This window comes from Oncorhynchus tshawytscha, linkage group LG11 (assembly GCF_018296145.1).
Source record: "Oncorhynchus tshawytscha isolate Ot180627B linkage group LG11, Otsh_v2.0, whole genome shotgun sequence".
NCBI classification, from domain to species: Eukaryota; Metazoa; Chordata; class Actinopteri; order Salmoniformes; family Salmonidae; genus Oncorhynchus; species Oncorhynchus tshawytscha.
In genome coordinates, this window is record NC_056439.1 from 24,036,304 (window position 1) to 24,055,509 (window position 19,206).

At 43.4% G+C, this 19,206-nt stretch overlaps 2 long non-coding RNA genes across 2 annotated transcripts in view; both read left to right on the top strand.

Moving 5' to 3' along the window:
- Nucleotides 1-15,174, top strand: part of LOC112244967 — a 45,587-nt gene extending 30,413 nt beyond the window's left edge. The window contains exons 2-3 of the long non-coding RNA XR_002952666.1: nucleotides 12,258-12,396; nucleotides 14,751-15,174. This is a non-coding gene — a long non-coding RNA (uncharacterized LOC112244967). The remainder of the gene's footprint in view (nucleotides 1-12,257; nucleotides 12,397-14,750) is intronic.
- A 1,266-nt stretch (nucleotides 15,175-16,440) lies between these two features.
- LOC112244952 lies at nucleotides 16,441-18,590 on the top strand. Its single transcript, XR_002952663.1, has 3 exons — nucleotides 16,441-17,131; nucleotides 17,214-17,369; nucleotides 17,811-18,590. It is a non-coding gene; the product is annotated as an uncharacterized LOC112244952 (long non-coding RNA).
- The last annotated feature ends 616 nt before the right edge of the window (nucleotides 18,591-19,206 follow it).

Here is a 19,206-nt window from a genome sequence, read left to right on the forward strand (position 1 = left end):
TAAGTTAATAAAAAAAATAAACAAATGTGTTCAGTAAAAAAATAGATAAGTAAAACATTTACAATAAAAGTAACAAATAATTAAACAGCAGCAGTAAAATAACAAGTGGGGCTATATACAGGGGGTACCGGTACAGGGTCAATGTGCGGCGGGACGTAACGGCCGTTAGTGGAAGAAGGTGAGGACCAAGATGCAGGGTGGTACGTGTTCATCTTTTATTCGTTGAACTGAACACTGAATAGCAAAACAACAAAGAGAACAACCAAAACAGTTCTGTCTGGTGCAGACACAAAAACAGAAAGCAACTACCCACAAACCCCCAGTGGGAAAAAGCTACCTAAGTATGGTTCTCAATCAGGGACAACGACTCCCGGACAAACCATAGAAAAAGAACATAGAATGCCCACCCTGGTCACACCCTGGCCTAACGAAAATAGAGAATAAAAGCCTCTCTATGGCCAGGGCGTGACACGGGAGCACCGGTTAGTCGAGGTAATTGAGGTAATATGTACAAGAAGGTAGAGTTAAAGTAACTATGCATAGATAATAAACAGAGAGTAACAGCAGCGTAAAAGAGGGTTCTGGGAAGCCCTTTGATTGGCTGTTCAGCAGTCTTATGGCTTGGGGTAGAAGCTGTTAAGAAGCTTTTTGGACCTCGACTTGGCGCTCCGGTATCGCTTGCCGTGTGGTAGCAGAGAGAACAGTCTATGACTAGAGTGGTTGGAGTCTTGGACAATTTTTAGGGCCTTCCTCTGACACCGCCTTATAGAGGTCCTGGATGGCAGGAAGCTTGGCCCCAGTGATGTACTGAGCCGTACGCACTACCCTCTGTAATGCCTTGCGGTCGGAGGGCGAGCAGTTGCCATACCAGGAAGTGATGCAACAAATCAGGATGCTCTCAATGGTGCAGCTGTAGAACCCTTTGAGGATGTGAGGACCCATGCCAAATCTCCTGAGTCTCCTGAGGGGGAATAGGCTTTGCCGTGCCCTCTTCACGACGGTCTTGGTGTGTTTGGACCATGTTAGTTTGTTGGTGATGTGGACAACAAGGAACTTTACACTCTCAACCTGTCCCACTACAGCCCTGTCAATGAGAATGGGGGCGTGCTCGGTCCTCCTTTTCCTGTAGTCCACAATCATTGGCATCATTGTGAAATTCCTGAGCGGTTTCCTTTATCTCCGGCAACAGAGTTAGGAAGTACCTTTGTAGTGACTGGGTGTTTTGCTACACCGTGCAAAGTGTAATTAATAACTTCAACATGCTCAAAGGGATATTCAATGTCTGCTTTTTTTTAACCATCTACATATAGATGCACTTCTTTGCGAGGCATTGGAAATCCTCACTGGTGTTTGAAATTCACTGCTCGACCTTACAGATAATTGTATGTGTGGGGTACAGAGTTACTGTCACGTTCTGACCTTTATTCCTTTGTTTTGTCTTTATTTAGTATGGTCAGGGCGTGAGTTGGGTTGGGCAGTCTATGTTAGTTTTTCTATATTTCTATTTCTGTGTTTGGCCTGATATGGTTTTTAATCAGAGGCAGTCTATCGTTGTGCCTGATTGAGAACCATATTTAGGTAGCCTGTTTTCCTTTGTGTTTTGTGGGTGGTTAATTTCAGTCGTTGTGTGTCTGCACCAGTCAGAACTGTTTCGGTTGTTTCTTTGTTGTTTTTGTGATTCAATGTTCAGTTTAGATTTTTATTAAATAAGATGAACACTAACCATGATGCGCTTTGGTCCTCCTCTCTATCTCCAGACGACATCCGTTACAGTTTCACTGTAAAAAGACCTTTGCAAGTTCCACTTAAAAAAATTGAGGAACTATTTCCGTTAGCTTTAAGTATTTCCAACATTAAGTATTTTTACATATAATATACTTAATTTTTGTTTCACAAACACTAATATATTAAGTCAAGTATTAAAAAACGACTAAGATCCGACTTAATTTGATCAAAACCCAGAACTGTACGTTAGATATACTTAATCTTTCTGGTTAGTTACTTTCAATGATCGTGCCTTAGTGTGAAACATGGCTTTATGTATTTCATATCTTGACATTTGTATCCAGTGCTCGTTCCACTAGCTGTAACTGATAGTGATGGGTCATTCGCGAACGAGTCGGCTCTAAGAGCGAGCTCTTGTAGGTGAGTGTTGGGTGCCGGCTTGTATATCAAAAGAGCCGAATCTATTTCTAAAAATATTTAAAAAATGAAGAATGATGAATGATTTGCTCTGACTGTCTGCTCAGACTAACAGCCTCACGTGTTGTTCCTGTCAATCAGACACCCAGTGTCAACCAATGAACCAAAGATGTGTGAGGGAGGGCCGAGCCAACTCACTCACAGTCACACACTTAGCAGCCGAGGAGAGAGAGGAAGGACAGCTGTGAAAACAACAGCTGGAAAATGAGTCAGAAGCATAGTAGCATTTAGATGCATTTTAATAATGTAGACCATGTTAAAGCACAGTGTAGAATTTGCCAAAACAAAATTTAATATAAAGCCGGTTCAACGTACAACCTACACCGTCATATGTGAACTGTACACCCAACTGTGAAGCTAGCTGTAGCGGAGCTTCGAGAAACTAGCGGGCCTGCTAGTGATAGTGGTGGAGCCAGCACCTCACCACTCAGTCAAGTAGGCCTACTCTGCAACCCACAGCAACGCAATCTTCTAGGGATCAGTTTATGCCAAAGTCTATGTCTGTAGCAAAACAAGGCCAAATTGATATTGCATTGGCTAAAATTATTTCCACTGATTTCCAGCCATTTTTGATCGTGGAGGACAGAGGTTTTAGAAATTATAGCAATAGTCTAAATCCAGTGTACACAATTCCAAGCAGGAAAACCCTTTCAAAATCACTTATTCCACAAATGTACGAGAGCAGGCTTCAGTGCGGGAGAGAGTCCAAAAAGCTACTGCAGTTTGCCTTACCACTGACTGCTGGACATCAAGGGTAACCACTTCTTACGGTTACATGTCACTTCATTGAAGATTTGTTTGATGTCTAGCTGTCTTCTGGACTCCTTTGAGTTCAGCGACAGACACACCTCAGGGAACTTGGCAGAGGAACCGTTGAGAGTGGCCAGAGAATGGCAAGTAGATGGGAAAGGGGTCTGTTGTGTTAGCGTCAATGCAGGAGGTGGTGTGTAGAGTCCTGGAACCGTTTGAGCAGGTCGCTGTGGAGATCAGTGGAGAGAGGTACAGTAAGCAGTTATTACTACATCCTTATTTAATTCAGTATTATATATGTATGTGAGCAGTAGATGAGAATGTAGTAACAGTATACAAAACATGAACCTGAACTAATAAGTTCAGGTTCAGCTTATTAGTTCAGGTTCATGTTTTGTCTACTGATACTACATTCTCATCTACTGCTCACATTCATATATAATACTGGATTAAATAATGATGTAGTAATAACTGCTTATGGGGACACTACATCACAGCAAAATCTACAGGCAGAGCTCTAAAATGAAAGCACCTTGGGTGCTGCCTTAGAGTTATATTAGAAGAGCCCATCCAAGAAGGTTCAAGGTCATTAGCCACAGATAAAATTACGACAAATCACGTTATATCTACTGTAGCATTGATTGGACTGATCATGTTAACACCATGCTAGCAAGCTAGATAAGCAGTCATCATCATGAATCACGTTGGCAATCTCCTGGAAAATCCTTTTCAATCCTTGTCATATGAAGATAAATTACAGACATAACGTATCGGTGCTCATTGGCCTTTGGACATAAACATCACACAACAAGTTGGAAATCGCAAATTCAACAATGAGTGGTTTGGAAGGAATCAGTAGCTAACTGCAAGCGTTGCAAAGCAATCAGTAGCCTGTTATTCAGTGGAGTGGGTATGTGGTCCAAGTTTGGGTTTAAGGGTAATTTTTCCAAGCTTAAAAGGATAAACATTCAACACCATGGACCAGAAAAGTTTGAATACATTGGCCATGTTGTTAATCCAGCATGACTTCTGCTGCGTTCAAAACAACTGGAAACTCAGGACTAGGAAATCTCAGACTTCAGTGAGTTCAAATCAACTGGGAATTGGGGGGAAAACTAGCTCTGACTGTGAAGATTTTGAACGATCATCCAACTCGGAATTCCAAGTCGGGACCTTTGGCCTCTTTCTAGGGCTCCAACCTGATGATCACTGACGTCATTATTCAACCTTGTTTTTTCCCCCCCAGAGTTCCCAGTTGTCATGAGAGCACCATCAATCCAGAGAATGCCAGACATTGATGACAAAATTTGCCCACAAGGACCGCCACACCACCTTCTTGTCCAAGTGAGCACAGCACAACAAGAGTCCAAAAAGCACAACAAGAGTCCAAAAGGGTCTTGTATGCCAGGGAGATATGTATACTCTAGCTAAGGAAGTAATATTAAGTGTATGTTGTGTAGTACGTTTTTAGTAGCCCATGCTCCTCACCCTAATAATTTGGTTCCTTTCCCCCTCATAACTTAGCCTACTGTTCTGACTTGGTGGCCTATTGCCTGTTTTAGAGAAATGTAATCCTTGGATACTGTAAGAGCTTTCATTGTCTGCGTATATGTTCCCTTTATTTATCATATCATTTATCATAATTTATCATAAATCATTCTGACTTGGTGTACATGGAGCATACTGTAAGAACGGCCCATGTTCTGAATTATGTCGCTGTACCTTTCAAAAGTGCTGAACAAATAGTTTAATTGATTGCATCCATCCTAGCTCGCTCATTAATGTCTTATTAATTGAAATGAAGGATTGCCTCTTATCCGCTCGTCGTCCCTTTATACCATAGTTTGTACATATCAATTGGCAGTAGAAACCACATTTGTTTAAGCAAGTCAACCATATCAGCTATGTTTTTTTTAAAGGTAGTAAATGAGGCTGACTGAACTGTTTCAATGCCAGACAAGGCTACGCTGATAGCCAGGTGTAGCAGTGGTAATGATTCACTCAATGGTGCTGAAAAGAAAGCTCTGCTTTTGGGACAGCTTCATCTAGGCCCACAGTTTGTGAGCACCGTTTGTCACTATTATAGTGCAATTAATGTATTGTTTAGTTTTGTGTAGTGGCTTTGCTGGCATGCATCTAAATGTTTTTTTTTAGTTTGCCCCACCAAGTTTGACATGCTAAAATCACCACTGATGTCATGACGAGAAGGACAATGAAAGTTATTTAATTTAACTGTTGAGAGCGAGGGAGGAATGAAGCAACATTAGTGAAAGAGGAAGTCATACGTACAACATTTGGGCAAATATTATGAAAAAAAAAGTAAAATAGGCCCTGTTAGTATTCAACATTAAAAACAAATTCACTAGCCTATAATTGTAATTTGTAGGCCGCATGTCCTGCACAAGTCAATGAACCATCAGCATCACGTGTTCTTCATGGTTTGAAATTTGGTGTGTAATTCGAATAGACACGTTTGTTATTCTGCACATTCACAACATCAAAATTCACCAATGGCCCACGTTATGGGCTGGTTTGCCACTAGCAAATTGACATGAATGTCAAGCCCTGTTGACTGATATGACATTATGTCTAAAATAAGTTGATCTTGTCAACCTATAGATAGCAACCTCAAAAATCATGTATTTCTGTCCTGTACTTCTGATAGCTCTAAACCACAATTCCTGTCTTTTCCTTTCTTTTGGAAACTGATTTTTTTAAATTTTGTTTGCCCCATCACCCCTATTTGATCCAAAGTGGCTCAGCACCTTTAAAAAATAGCAAGTGTACATGAACGGTTTTGATTAGATAGCTAGTTACTTTGTAGCAACGTCTACAGCAAAAGATACAACTATAATCAATGGTGCCATTTGAAAATTAACTTTCAAAATCCAACAGTAACTAATTCAAACAAAAATAACATAAGACAACGTGAAACACACTTGTAATGCTTGTGTTGAGTGTTTTCGTACACAATCTTGGTTAGAGACAATTGGCTTCTGGTCTTAAACTAACATTGGGATTAATAGCAATTGCTCCTATATCACCAATATAATCACAACCCACTGTTTTGTTAGCAGTGTTAGCCATATGCTAGGATGATTTTCACAGGCTACCTTTCGGGTTACCAGTTTAGTTTTATCGCTCGCTGTAGCTAGCCACTTCGTTCAGGGAGACCTGTAATGTTACATGTACTGGTCTCCCGGAGTGAAGAGGCTAACAATAGAAAGACAGTCAACCATTTGCAAAAAAACAACAAGCATGCATAGACTAGTCTGTGACACAACTGTCTTTATTTACATTGTACTATATCAGGATATTACAAAACACATGCATAAATCGACTTTCTTATTGTTTTGGTGCTTCAGCGATACTCCTCCATTCATTCTGAATGCAGAAGCTGGTCTGCTTTGAATAATAATCTTGCAGAGTTATGTCTTAACCTGGGTTTCTTCAATCTAGGTCTAAGGTGTCGAAACAATTAGACATATGTCATATCAGTAATTCCATTTTAGCAATGGCGCTGGAATAGCCTAGGCCATATGTGTCAAACTCATTCCACGGAGGGCCAAGTGTCTGGTTTTCACTCCTCCCTCGTACTTGATTGATGAATTAAGTTCACTAATTAGTAAAGAAATCCCCTCACCTGCTTGTCTAGGTCTTAATTGAAAGGAAAAACCTGCAGACACTAGGCCCTCCATGGAATGAGTTTGATACCCTAGGCTATGAGCTCCTGTACATTTGTAAATATTGAATCATTTTTGGGGATTTTTGATTACATTTTTGAATTATCTTTTCATCTTCTAATTATCTTCTAATTTGTTATCTATCAGCATGGTATGACTGGCAAGTCAGCTGGTTTCGCCATAGAATATTTCACTGTCATGAAGAGGTTTAGCAAGCTAACTAGGTCATGTTTTGATTGAAAGTAAGGGGATGTTTGTTTTTGAGATAAGGATGCTGAAGTTACCATTTTGAGCAGTTTTCTTAAGTGGTTAGCTCCAAGGCTGACTAGTCTGGACTGATGTCCAGTGTGCTTTTCTGGCGCCTTTGTTTCTGTCGTGACGTCACCCAGCGTGCTACATATCGGTACTGGTGGATTTCTACCCATCGAGTCTGACTTCAGAGACTACTACAGAGAAGCATCTTTCAGAGAGGGCAAGTGCCGGCGTTCCCTGATGAACAGCTCTAGACCGGTCTGAAACCTCCATCTGTTTGATCTCTGAACTGCCTTTACTCAACCCTTCCAAGCCATGAATGAACTACCCTGCCTGTCATGATCGTCCCGTCCATCTTCGACGCAATAATGATTTGTTTTTATTTTCAAAATTGCATGTCTTTACTTTCACTCTTTAATATTTAAAGCACTTTGAGATAATAAGATTTTGAGATAAAAAAGGCTGGATTGGACCACTAGCTTTTTTAACACTTTTCATTACATAAATGAAAAGTGCTACAAAAGTTAAAAGGTCCAATCTGGCCATTTTTATCTCAATATCATATCATTTCTGATGTCACCAGGGAGGCCAAATCTACATCCCACCAAAACAGGCTGAAATTTCAGGCAGGGTCTCCAAACAGCTCTTACACAAAAATTATCATAATTTTCACAATTTCACAGTATTATTCTAACCTCATAGTGTGGAAATACAGTACATATAAATTACAGGAAAATAACATTTTTGACTGCCTTTAAAAATAAGAAATATTATATTTACAATTCTTATAGGACAGTGATGATTCACACGTTCATCTGTAGATGACATTTGGAATGTTTAGTCTGTTCTACAGTATGTGTAGTGCTATGTTGTCAAAGTATAATATTTGTGTATGATGTGTGTGGGTTACATGTCTTTTGAGCTCTGGCATACAGTTAGTATCAGTTAAACACTTTATCAAACCCAATGACTGAGATTTGTCAATGTAGCGCTTTGAGAACAGCACCAATTCCAAAACCACAATCTTATGGTACATACTATGCGTAACAACCCCCTTATCCACACCTCATTGTGAACGAAGCTGAGATGAGTTTAACGCTGGGCTGAGACCTTCTCTACTCATTGCTTCGAGAAACACCTCTGCATTTCCTTGTGAAGAAGACTGTGAGAGACAATGGGGAAAAACACAGCGACATGTTGAACTGAACGTGCTAATTAAGCTAATTCAGCAATGGCCAGGGTTGAGTAGGTTACTTTCTAAATGTAATCGAATAGTTACTAGTTACCTGTCCAAAATTGTAATTGGTAATTTTTTGGATTACCCAAACTCAGCAACATAATCTGATTACTTTCAGTTACTTTCCCCTTTAGAGCTATTGACATGAAGGATACATAATTGTTTACATACTGCCCATAAACAGATGTTGCATTTTACTTTATGTAGGCTTCTTCTAACCCATTGCTTTCTACTACAGATCATATTGCGATTAGGCCAAAGTCTGTCAGATTTCAAGTAATTCCAATTAATTTAATAGCCCTCAATCTTTAAGAATCGGACTTGGAAATATAGATTGGTTGAATTGTTTTACCTGAGCATAACCTCAAAACTAAGGACTTTTAGCCTACTCTGTTGCTTATGACTTTGTTGCCATGGAGGACTGTTTGGGCTCATTGCTTAGAGTTGAAAAATAAATGCTACTCTCATTGAATGGCACGCATTGAGCACTACCCGAAAAGTGCTATTTGCATGTGAAAAATGAATGCCATATGTGTCACGTTCTGACCTTTATTTCCTTTGTTTTGTATTTATTTAGTTGGTCAGGGCGTGAGTTGGGTGGGCAGTCTATGTTTGTTTTTCTATGTTTTGGGGCATTTCTATGTTTCGGCCTAGTATGGTTCTCAATCAGAGGCAGGTGTCATTAGTTGTCTCTGATTGAGAATCATACTTAGGTAGCCTGGGTTGCACTGTTTGTTTGTGGGTGATTGTCTATGTTGTAGCTTCACGGTTGTCATTTGTTTATTGTTTTGTATACAGTGTCAGTATTTTCTTTATTAAAGATTTACCATGGACACTTACCACGCCGCATTTTGGTCCGACTCTTCATCACCACTAGAAAACCGTGACAGAATCACCCACCACCAACGGACCAAGCGGCGTGGTAAACAGCAGCGACGACAGCAGCAGCAGCGGCAACAACAGCGGCCAGCATCACAGGACTCCTGGACATGGGAGGATGTATTGGACGGCAAGGGTTGCTACACCTGGGAGGAGATCCTGGCGGGAAAGGATCACCTTCCATGGGAACAGGTGGAGGCAGCTAGGAGAACAGAGGCAGCCGGAGAGAGGAGCCGGCGATATGAGGAGGCAGCACGGCAGTGCGACAGGTACGAGAGGCAGCCCCAAAAAAATGTTTGGGGGGGGCAGACGAGGTGTGGTAGTGAGCCAGGTAGCAGACCTGAGCTCACTCCTCGTGCTTATTATAAGCAGCGCATTACTGGTCAGGCACCGTGTTATGCGGTTAAGCGCACGGTGTCGCCAGTGCGCGCCCATAGCCCGGTGCGCTATAGGGCAGCCCCGAAAGTGCCGTGAGAGTGTGGGCATCGAGCCAGGGCGTATGGTGCCTGCTCAGCGGGTCTGGTCGCCGGTACGCAGGTTGGGTCCAGGTTATCCTGCGCCGGCTCTGCGTGCTGTGTCTCCGGGCGCTGGGAGGGTGCAGTGCGTCCTCTGCCTGCGCTCCGCTCGTGCCGGGCGAATGTGGGAGTGGAGCCTAAGGGAGAGGTGCGTGTAGTAAGCACTAGATCTCCCGTGCTTACCCACAGCCCGGTTCAACCTGTGCCTGCACTCTGGAGGGTCCGGGCTAGAGTAGTTGTCCAGCCTGGGGAAGTGGTGCCAAGGTTGCGCACCAGAGCTCCAGTGCTCCCCACAGCCCGGTCCTTCAGTTGCCTCCTTTTAACACCAAGCCTCCTGAAGGTCTCCCCAGCCTGGTGGTTCCTGTGGCAGCCCCACGCACCAGGCTGTCTCTCCGTCTCCTCCCTGCAGGTGGTCCTGTCTGTCCGGCGCCGCTGCCGGAGTCTCCCGCCTGTCCGGCGCAGCTGCCGGAGTCTCCCGCCTGTCCGGCGCTGCTGCCGGAGTCTCCCGCCTGTCCGGCGCCGCTGCCGGAGCCTCCCGCCTGTCCGGCGCCGCTGCCGGAGCCTCCCGCCTGTCCGGCGCCGCTGCCGGAGCCTCCCGCCTGTCCGGAGCCTCCCGCCTGTCCGGCGCCGCTGCCGGAGCCTCCCGCCTGTCCGGCGCCGCTGCCGGAGCCTCCCGCCTGTCCGGCGCCGCTGCCGGAGCCTCCCGCCTGTCCGGCACCGCTGCCGCTGCCGGAGCCTCCCGCCTGTCCGGAGCCTCCCGCCTGTCCGGCGCTGCTGCCGGAGCCTCCCGCCTGTCCGGAGCCTCCCGCCTGTCCGGAGCCTCCCGCCTGTCCGGCGCTGCTGCCGGAGCCTCCCGCCTGTCCGGCGCCGCTGCCGGAGCCTCCCGCCTGTCCGGCGCTGCTGCCGGAGCCTCCCGCCTGTCCGGCGCCGCTGCCGGAGTCTGAGGCGCCAGAGCCCGTCAGCCCAGAGGCGCCAGAGCCCGTCAGCCCAGAGGCGCCAGAGCCCGTCAGCCCAGAGGCGCCAGAGCCCGTCAGCCCAGAGGCGCCAGAGCCCGTCAGCCCAGAGGCGCCAGAGCCCGTCAGCCCAGAGGCGCCAGAGCCCGTCAGCCCAGAGGCGCCAGAGCTTCTGCCCCTCTGTCCAGAGCTTCTGCCCCTCTGTCCAGAGCTTCTGCCCCTCTGTCCAGAGCTTCTGCCCCTCTGTCCAGAGCTGCCCCTCTGTCCAGTGGGGTCATTGAGAGGGGTGGCCATGGTGAGAAAGCCACGGAGGCGGACAATAAGGCGGACTAAGACAATGGTGAAGTGGGGTCCGCGTCCTGCGCCAGAGCCGCCACCGCGGACAGACGCCCACCCAGACCCTCCCCTATAGGTCAAGGTTTTGCGGCCGGAGTCCGCACCTTTGGGGGTACTGTCACGTTCTGACCTTTATTTCCTTTGTTTTGTATTTATTTAGTTGGTCAGGGCGTGAGTTGGGTGGGCAGTCTATGTTTGTTTTTCTATGTTTTGGGGCATTTCTATGTTTCGGCCTAGTATGGTTCTCAATCAGAGGCAGGTGTCATTAGTTGTCTCTGATTGAGAATCATACTTAGGTAGCCTGGGTTGCACTGTTTGTTTGTGGGTGATTGTCTATGTTGTAGCTTCACGGTTGTCATTTGTTTATTGTTTTGTATACAGTGTCAGTATTTTCTTTATTAAAGATTTACCATGGACACTTACCACGCCGCATTTTGGTCCGACTCTTCATCACCACTAGAAAACCGTGACAATATGCTGCATTTGCTATAGGCCTATTCAGACCTGGCGCCAGGATAAAATGACTACGGGCGCAGTTGAAATTGGCGAGGCATAACATTTTTTGGGGACGGGGGGGGGGGTCTTGCATTGGAATAATATTGAATTCTGCTTATATAATCACGCTATACCACAATAAACACAAAGTTAAAATGCAGAGACTGCGAGATTATTGAGTGCTTTTGAAATCTGTAGCCTATCTCTGCTGTGCTGTAGCAGCACAATGGACAGCACCCAACAGCTAGGCCATTTAGGTAATGACTATAGGCTACAAGATAGATTTGGCAATTCACCTATTACAAACAGTACACACAGCTGTCTTATCAATATAATGCATACTACTGCATGCTGAAAATAGTTGCCTAGTTATTCATGCAAGCAAGTAATAATATTGAATAGCAGTTTTTGCTTAGAATACCGACAAAACTGCGAATGTGAACGAATGGAACAGAACAAAACAGCGGTACACTCAAAACATGTGGAGTTCAAAAAGGGTTCTTCTAAGATCCTCAAAGTTTTTCGAAGAACCTCAGGGTTCTTGGCATTGAAAATGGCCTCCAAAAGGTTTTTTCCAAGAACCCCATAGGAGGTGGGGTCCATTGAGGAACCTCCTTTAGTTGGTGGGGGTTCTTGCAGGAACCTGACTGCCCAACTGAAACATTTGGATTTGAAATTGAAAGGACAGCATGTGCAGGCACTTAATTGAAAAATGTAAAGATCTCGATTTAAGGTAAGATCTGTCCCTTGAATGATCTAAAATGATATTGTTCTATGCTGATACCATCTATCTTTTCACATTTGTGAAAATCTTTCTAAACCTGAAAATGGACACAATTCAATGGATATCAATCAACAAAGAGGTAAGAATACGTAGGCTATAAGAATATGTTGAAGGCTGGCTGTATTGGGCACAGATGACTGAGCTACTCACTTTTTTTTTGTCTGTCTGCAGGTATACAGATGAGGAGGCATACAACGGTATGTCAATTAGTATTGGCATGTTACGCAGATCATATTTACCATCCTCCTCCCTTACCTCTTCAGTGAATGGATGTCCCATAAGCATCTACATTATGGATATGTGTATGAAGGTATGTGTATGAAAACCATTATCAAAAAAGTTTTTTTCATTCACATTCACCACAAAATCCAAGGTATGAAAACTGACTCGTGCATGTTTTGTTAGTCATCTGTATAATTACAATCTTATAATCTTTGAAGAATCCTTTTCTTCAAAGAACTTATAGGGGTTCCCCCACAGTTTCAATTTGAAGAACCCCTAAAGGATACTCCAGGAACATTTTATTTTTAGAGTGATTAGTTTAGCTTTCTTCAGGTGTAGCATGCTTCTTCTGTGCTGACTGAACACTTGTCAAAGTGGACAATTAGTTATCGCAGGTAACTGTGGACACCTCAAAACTCAGTCCATGTTCCAGTGCAGTCAGCACGGTCAGCATAGTGAAGAGAGGCCTAGAGAATCATTGCAGGATATCAAAAGTGGGCAATTTGTCCTCATTGGAGCCAGAGCGGCAAAAACTGGCAAGCGACACTAAACTCAGCTTCCCCCAAATCTGCTTTGCTTAGATCCAGCAGTGGTTTCACATCTAAGTCATGGGTCTCTGGGTCAAGGGCACACAGGGCCTCCATAACGTTGTTGTTTGCTTCGAGCCGGGGATGCTGCATCAGTGCCACTGGCACTGCACTGTGCCCAAATGGCTTTGAACTCGCAACCCAGTTTCTCGACACACTCCAACTCACTGCGGACCACTTTTACTCCAGTGTAAAGAGCCATTGCTTTTGCATGGAGTAATTTGTTTGGAAGACCGAGAAGACTGAGGATTCTGTGCGCCATGGTGGCTGTAAACATCAAGCCGGGGTCCGTCCCCACATTCAACAGCCCTGTAGCTTCGAGTCTTATTTCTGTGTTGTAGGAACGTATGAGTTTATTTCAGCTTTTTATGGATACCCAAATGTATAGGGGGTGATAAGGGACATATATAAGCCTAGGCAACCGTACCACCTGACATGACATGATACCAATTCCTTGCTAACGTCTGTGTGACGCCTGCATCGCGTGTTAATGAAAATCATAATGTGCATAGTTTATATTTATATAAATAAAATTTAAACCATAAATGTTAGAAACGTACAATTTCTCCCGTGCAAGCAGACATTCCAACGTAGCCACCTTGAACTATAGTGTAGCCTACGGCTTGTGTATTTCCTTTTTATTGCTAATGGCCTAGAAAGGATGATGCACAATCTATAGATAATTTGTCTTTCCCTATTTTATCTAGCTGAAAACAGATCTAAATGTTGTTATCACAGACTGTGTTGTTACCAGTTCCACATCAGACACTCAATAAGAGTTTCAACCAATAAGGCTTTCAGAGGAGTTCATAGGTGCTATTTCGGGATCCTTGCGATATCCCTTCAGTCGAATAAAACAGTTCATAGACTTTCTCAGTGAGTCCGTGCTATTCAGAATCCTTGGGATGTCCATACCTCTGTCAAGTATACATTTAAATTGAAGTTTAGTGTTAGTGTTAGTTTAGGGTTTAGGGTAAGGACATCCCAAGGAATCCGGATTGCAGTGACTGTTCATAGAGTGAGAGACTGGCATGGTATTTGAGAGCTTTTTTTTTACAAGTGGCAGAAGTGATTTTCGAGTGTCTGCCCATGATAGTTTCATTAGAGATAATGAAAATAATTACCAAGATGTCCTTGATCCAATTGAGGAGTAAGTAGGCTATATTTAAGTTGTGATATTGTTAGGAACTATTTAGGCCTACTGTGTTAATAATGTAGGCCTAATGTGGTTTATTTGAAAATAATATTTTTTTGTTGATAACGTATTGTCGAAAGCACGTAGGCAATATTATTTACTGTGTCGATAGCGTAAATAACACTAGCCTAAATAGAGTAGGATAGTGTACAACAATGTAATTTGATGTGCTAGTATTATTTACTTAACGGATTCATTCAATTGTAAATTAAATAACTACTTTTCACTGTAGAAGGGAAATGAGGTACAACATGCAACTTCGATCGAAGACCTAAAATTAAGCCTGACAATATCACAACGGTATCCTTATATAGTGTGGATACAGTAGCAGCCTATTCTACAACAATGTAACTGTATGTGCTGGTATTATTTATCTAATTGATCAATTGTAAATGTGGATGGGTACGCTTTTTCATTCAATGATTACGTTATTGTACAAGGTAGATACAGGAGTAGTCTATAGTCTACAGTAATAATGTAATTGAATGTGCTATAGTATAATTTATTTAATTGATTAATACAGTTGTAAATGGGGATGGGTAGGCTACTTCATTCAGTGAATACTGCATATATTGCTATCTCTGGGAGTATGTTATTGATGGCTTTTCAGCTGTTGAACTATGGCAATGTCAAGCTACTTTCTAAATCTCTTTCTTCCAGTCAAGATGTGATGAGCCAGAGCAACCAATCAGCTTTACTGCAGTTGCTCAACCCACCACTCTCAATGTTCTCCCTCCACAAGTAACCACATCGTCTTCTCCTGTTCAACTACATTGCCACCACACTAAAAATGACTGTACATATACCCCTGTGCCCATCTCAGTGTAATATGATCAATCCAATGTGTATGGACACATTTTTTATGTTTAATTTAATTTAGTTTATTTTGCCTCCCAGTTATTTGCATTTAATGTATGTACACTGCTCAAAAAAGGGAACATTTGATTTCCATTGATAATTTTTTTGTGATTTTGTTGTCAGCATGGAGGTCTGGATTCGGAGTGGATTAAGAGTGACACTCAAAATTAAAGTGGAAAACCACCCTACAGGCTGATCCAACTTTGATGTAATGTCCTTAAAACAAGTCAAAATGAGGCTCAGTAGTGTGTGTGGCCTCCACGTGTCTGTATGACCTCCCTACAATGCCTGGGCATGCTCCTGATGAGGTGGCGGATGGTCTCCTGAGGGATCTCCTCCCAGACCTGGACTAAAGCATCCGCCAACTCCTGGACAGTCTGTGGTGCAACGTGGCGTTGGTGGATCGAGCGAGACATGATGTCCCAGATGTGCTCAATTGGATTCAGGTCTGGGGAACGGGCGGGGCAGTCCATAGCATCAATGCCTTCCTCTTGTAGGAACTGTTGACACACTCCAGCCACATGAGGTCTAGCATTGTCTTGATTTAGGAGGAACCCAGGGCCAACCGCACCAGCATATGGTCTCACAAGGGGTCTGAGGATCTCATCTCGGTACCTAATGGCAGTCAGGCTACCTCTGGCGAGCACATGGAGGGCTGTGCGGCCCCCCAAAGAAATGGTACCCCACACCATAACTGACCCTCCGCCAAACCGGTCATGCTGGAGGATGTTGCAGGCAGCAGAATGTTCTCCACGGCGTCTCCAGACTCTGTCACGTCTGTCACATGTGCTCAGTGTGAACCTGCTTTCATCTGTGAAGAGCACAGGGTGCCAGTGGCGAATCTGCCAATCTTGGTGTTCTCTGGCAAATGCCAAACATCCTGCACGGTGTTGGGCTGTAAGCTCAACCCCCACCTGTGGACCTCATACCACCCTCATGGAGTCTGTTTCTGACCGTTTGAGCAGACACATGCACATTTGTGGCCTGCTGGAGGTCATTTTGCAGGGCTCTGGCAGTGCTCCTCCTGCTCCTCCTTGCACAAAGGTGGAGGTAGCGGTCCTGCTGCTGGGTTGTTGCCCTCCTACGGCCTCCTCCACGTCTCCTGATGTACTGGCCTGTCTCCTGGTAGTGCCTCCATGCTCTGGACACTACGCTGACAGACACAGCAAACCTTCTTGCCACAGCTCGCATTGATGTGCCATCCTGGATGAGCTGCACTACCTGAGCCACTTGTGTGGGTTGTAGACTCCGCCTCATGCTACCACTAGAGTGAAAGCACCGCCAGCATTCAAAAGTGACCAAAACATCAGCCAGGAAGCATAGGAACTGAGAAGTGGTCTGTGGTCACCACCTGCAGAACCACTCCTTTATTGGGGGTGTCTTGCTAATTGCCTATAATTTCCACCTGTTGTCTATTCCATTTGCACAACAGCATGTGCAATTTATTGTCAATCAGTGTTGCTTCCTAAGTGGACAGTTTGATTTCACAGAAGTGTGATTGACTTGGAGTTACATTGTGTTGTTTAAGTGTTCCCTTTATTTTTTTGAGCAGTGTATATAATTACTGCCGCTAGGGGAACTGTGACGTCAAAGAAGTAAGTTAGTGAGATATTTAACATTTCTTCTTCATTATGGAGAATGACTAACGTTAGTTCTGAAAACAAACGTTTCTCCGTCTCATAATTTTACCCGATTAATTCAGGTATGTAATGTGCAAAAATAAAATATGACTCAAAATATTGAGGTAACATGGTTAATTACATAGTCCATGAGTTTGGTGATATTTGAAGGCAGTTTTAACTGAGTGAAAAACTGGTTGGTATTTTCCCAATTGTAAGTAAGGTAATGGAGTTTGGCTAGGTTGCTAATGGTTTACATGAATGAAATGGGATTAACATGGTGTCCATACTTTTTTTTTTCAAAGTTTTGGATCCAATTTGTTTTATTTTCTATGAGCCTCAGCAGTTAACTGACAAAAACAATGCAATTGTGTATAACATTATTGCATATACTGTAGAATATATATTTTTTGACTGACTTAGTGTTTTTCTTTTGCTGTTTGTATAACATACTTTGAGGTCACTGATACTCCACCTGATGTGGTGTAAATTGTCGAACCAGATCAGAACGCCTTCGAAGACCACCTTCAGGCACGGACTGAGAAGGATGTGGTTTTTGACCAGGTAAAAATTGTCCGCTGTTAATTTATTTTCTGGCCTTCCAAGAGATATGTAAGCATTGCATTTATTTATATTATCAATCAAGGTGAGACTGAGCATGGACAAGGCGCAGAAGAATCAAGTGGACAAAGTGCTTCAACATCTGGGTGAATGACTTGGCTTGGAAGAAGGACGGAAGGAAGGCGAGACCCGGGAAAGCTTGATGCTCTTTTGCTCCAAGCTGGGGTCAACATTTGTTAAGGTGAAATATAAAAATCTCAGATGATAACTATTTGCATATGGTGCCTCGTGGTGCATCACCATGCTGTCAGCAGTACCAACACTGGCCCAGGGGTTTCTCCAAATAGTTAATCTCAAAGCTAACCACGGGGTCACGTTAAGTAACCGCCACTTCCAGGTAGGTACTGTTAAGGTGTACGACTGCACTGGTCATGAAGCCACCCTGGAGTTTCTCTCAATCTTTTCCAGGGGCCATCCCTTACCAACCCCACTGACATAAAAAATTAGACAGGTATCCTTTATTTTTTGTCTGCCATTAACATTATTGCATGTCTAATCAAACATTTCAATTAAATCATTCAATAGCTGTATTTTTACATACCTGATAATCATTTAACCTGTGTGTTTGCTTGTTTACATCTGTCTCCTACCTTGTTCCCTTTACTCTGCTCCTGTTCTCCAGGACCTAGCGGTTCTGCCCAACACCCAGACGTGGATCCACCTGATGTCCTCCATTACCAACCACCCTCCAACTTTTCATTACATCATCTACAGCTACTGTTGTCATGTTATCATTATCTGCTAAGAAAGAGCAAGAAAACTATCATACTGGGCACATAATGTGAGCTTCACCGATTAGCTAAAAACACGAGCACTGCAAACACTCAGCACAAAGAGGGCAGCAGCGCCTGGACTTTGCAGTTTCCCTCTTCGAGTCCATTACCTGTTGAAAAAAAAGTGATAGGCAGAACCTCCCATCCACACAGTACCCACGTCCTCTCTATTCCACACACCGGAATTCTGTATTTCAGTCTATGATTGGCACAAAAAAATCAGAAAGTAAATTGACATACGTACCAAAAAAATATCAATGTAAATTAGCTCACTTTGTGATCTGTAAGGTAAGTAACATTAATGTGTGTGTGGGGGGGCATTGTAATGATATTATGTTTACCCTGATGCCTGTTTATTCATAAAAAATCAGATGGTAAATAACATTAATGTTTAGCCTATGCAAATTAATAGGAATACATCTAGCCTAATTGGGGATAAATATAACGTGGGTCGGGATCCTAGTCAGGCTTTTGTTTGTCAATTCCAGATTAAATACAGGTCTTCATGTGTATCAAATCTGTTTTCAGTTCCGTTTAGTCTAAGGATATGCGTAAGAACGCAACTGCACTGAAATTAATAGCCTGATTCAATGGGATGCTCCTGAATAATAAATATTTTTATCTGTTAAGCTGTTTGGTCGATGCATAGACCCATACCGTTTCTAACTTTTTGGTATTTTGCATAAGGCATAGCTCTACATTGCAGAGCATTTAATAAACCAACCACATTTTCATGTGATGTTAAGGCTGCGCAAGACCTTTGATAGGCGAATAGACTGCGGAAATAATTGTGGCGTTTATCATTGTTATAGCCTAGGTGGCTTTATAAAATCTGTACCTTTGCTTTTCCTATGGCTAAGAAAACAAGTGGTAGCATATGCTTTTTGCACGTCTCTATAACAAGGCCTATATCCTCACATACCCCCTAAATTCGAACAATGCTTTTAACCATAAAACATCTCCACAGAAATGTATAGGCAAAGGATTGCATGGTGACAGTGATTATGTCTGTTAATCCGGCAAACTGGGAAGTGGGGGGAAAATGAGGTCAAATCATGACATCAGTCATTTTCAGGTGCCAGAGATTCCGAGTTGGATGACTGTTCAAAACAAAACAAAAATCCCAGTCTGAGCTTATTTTTTTCAGAGTTCCCAGTTGTCTTGAACACACTGAAGATGGAAGTCAGAGATTGCCGACTTCTGAGTTGTTTTGAAGGCGCCACTAGAGACTTAGGCTACCTCCAA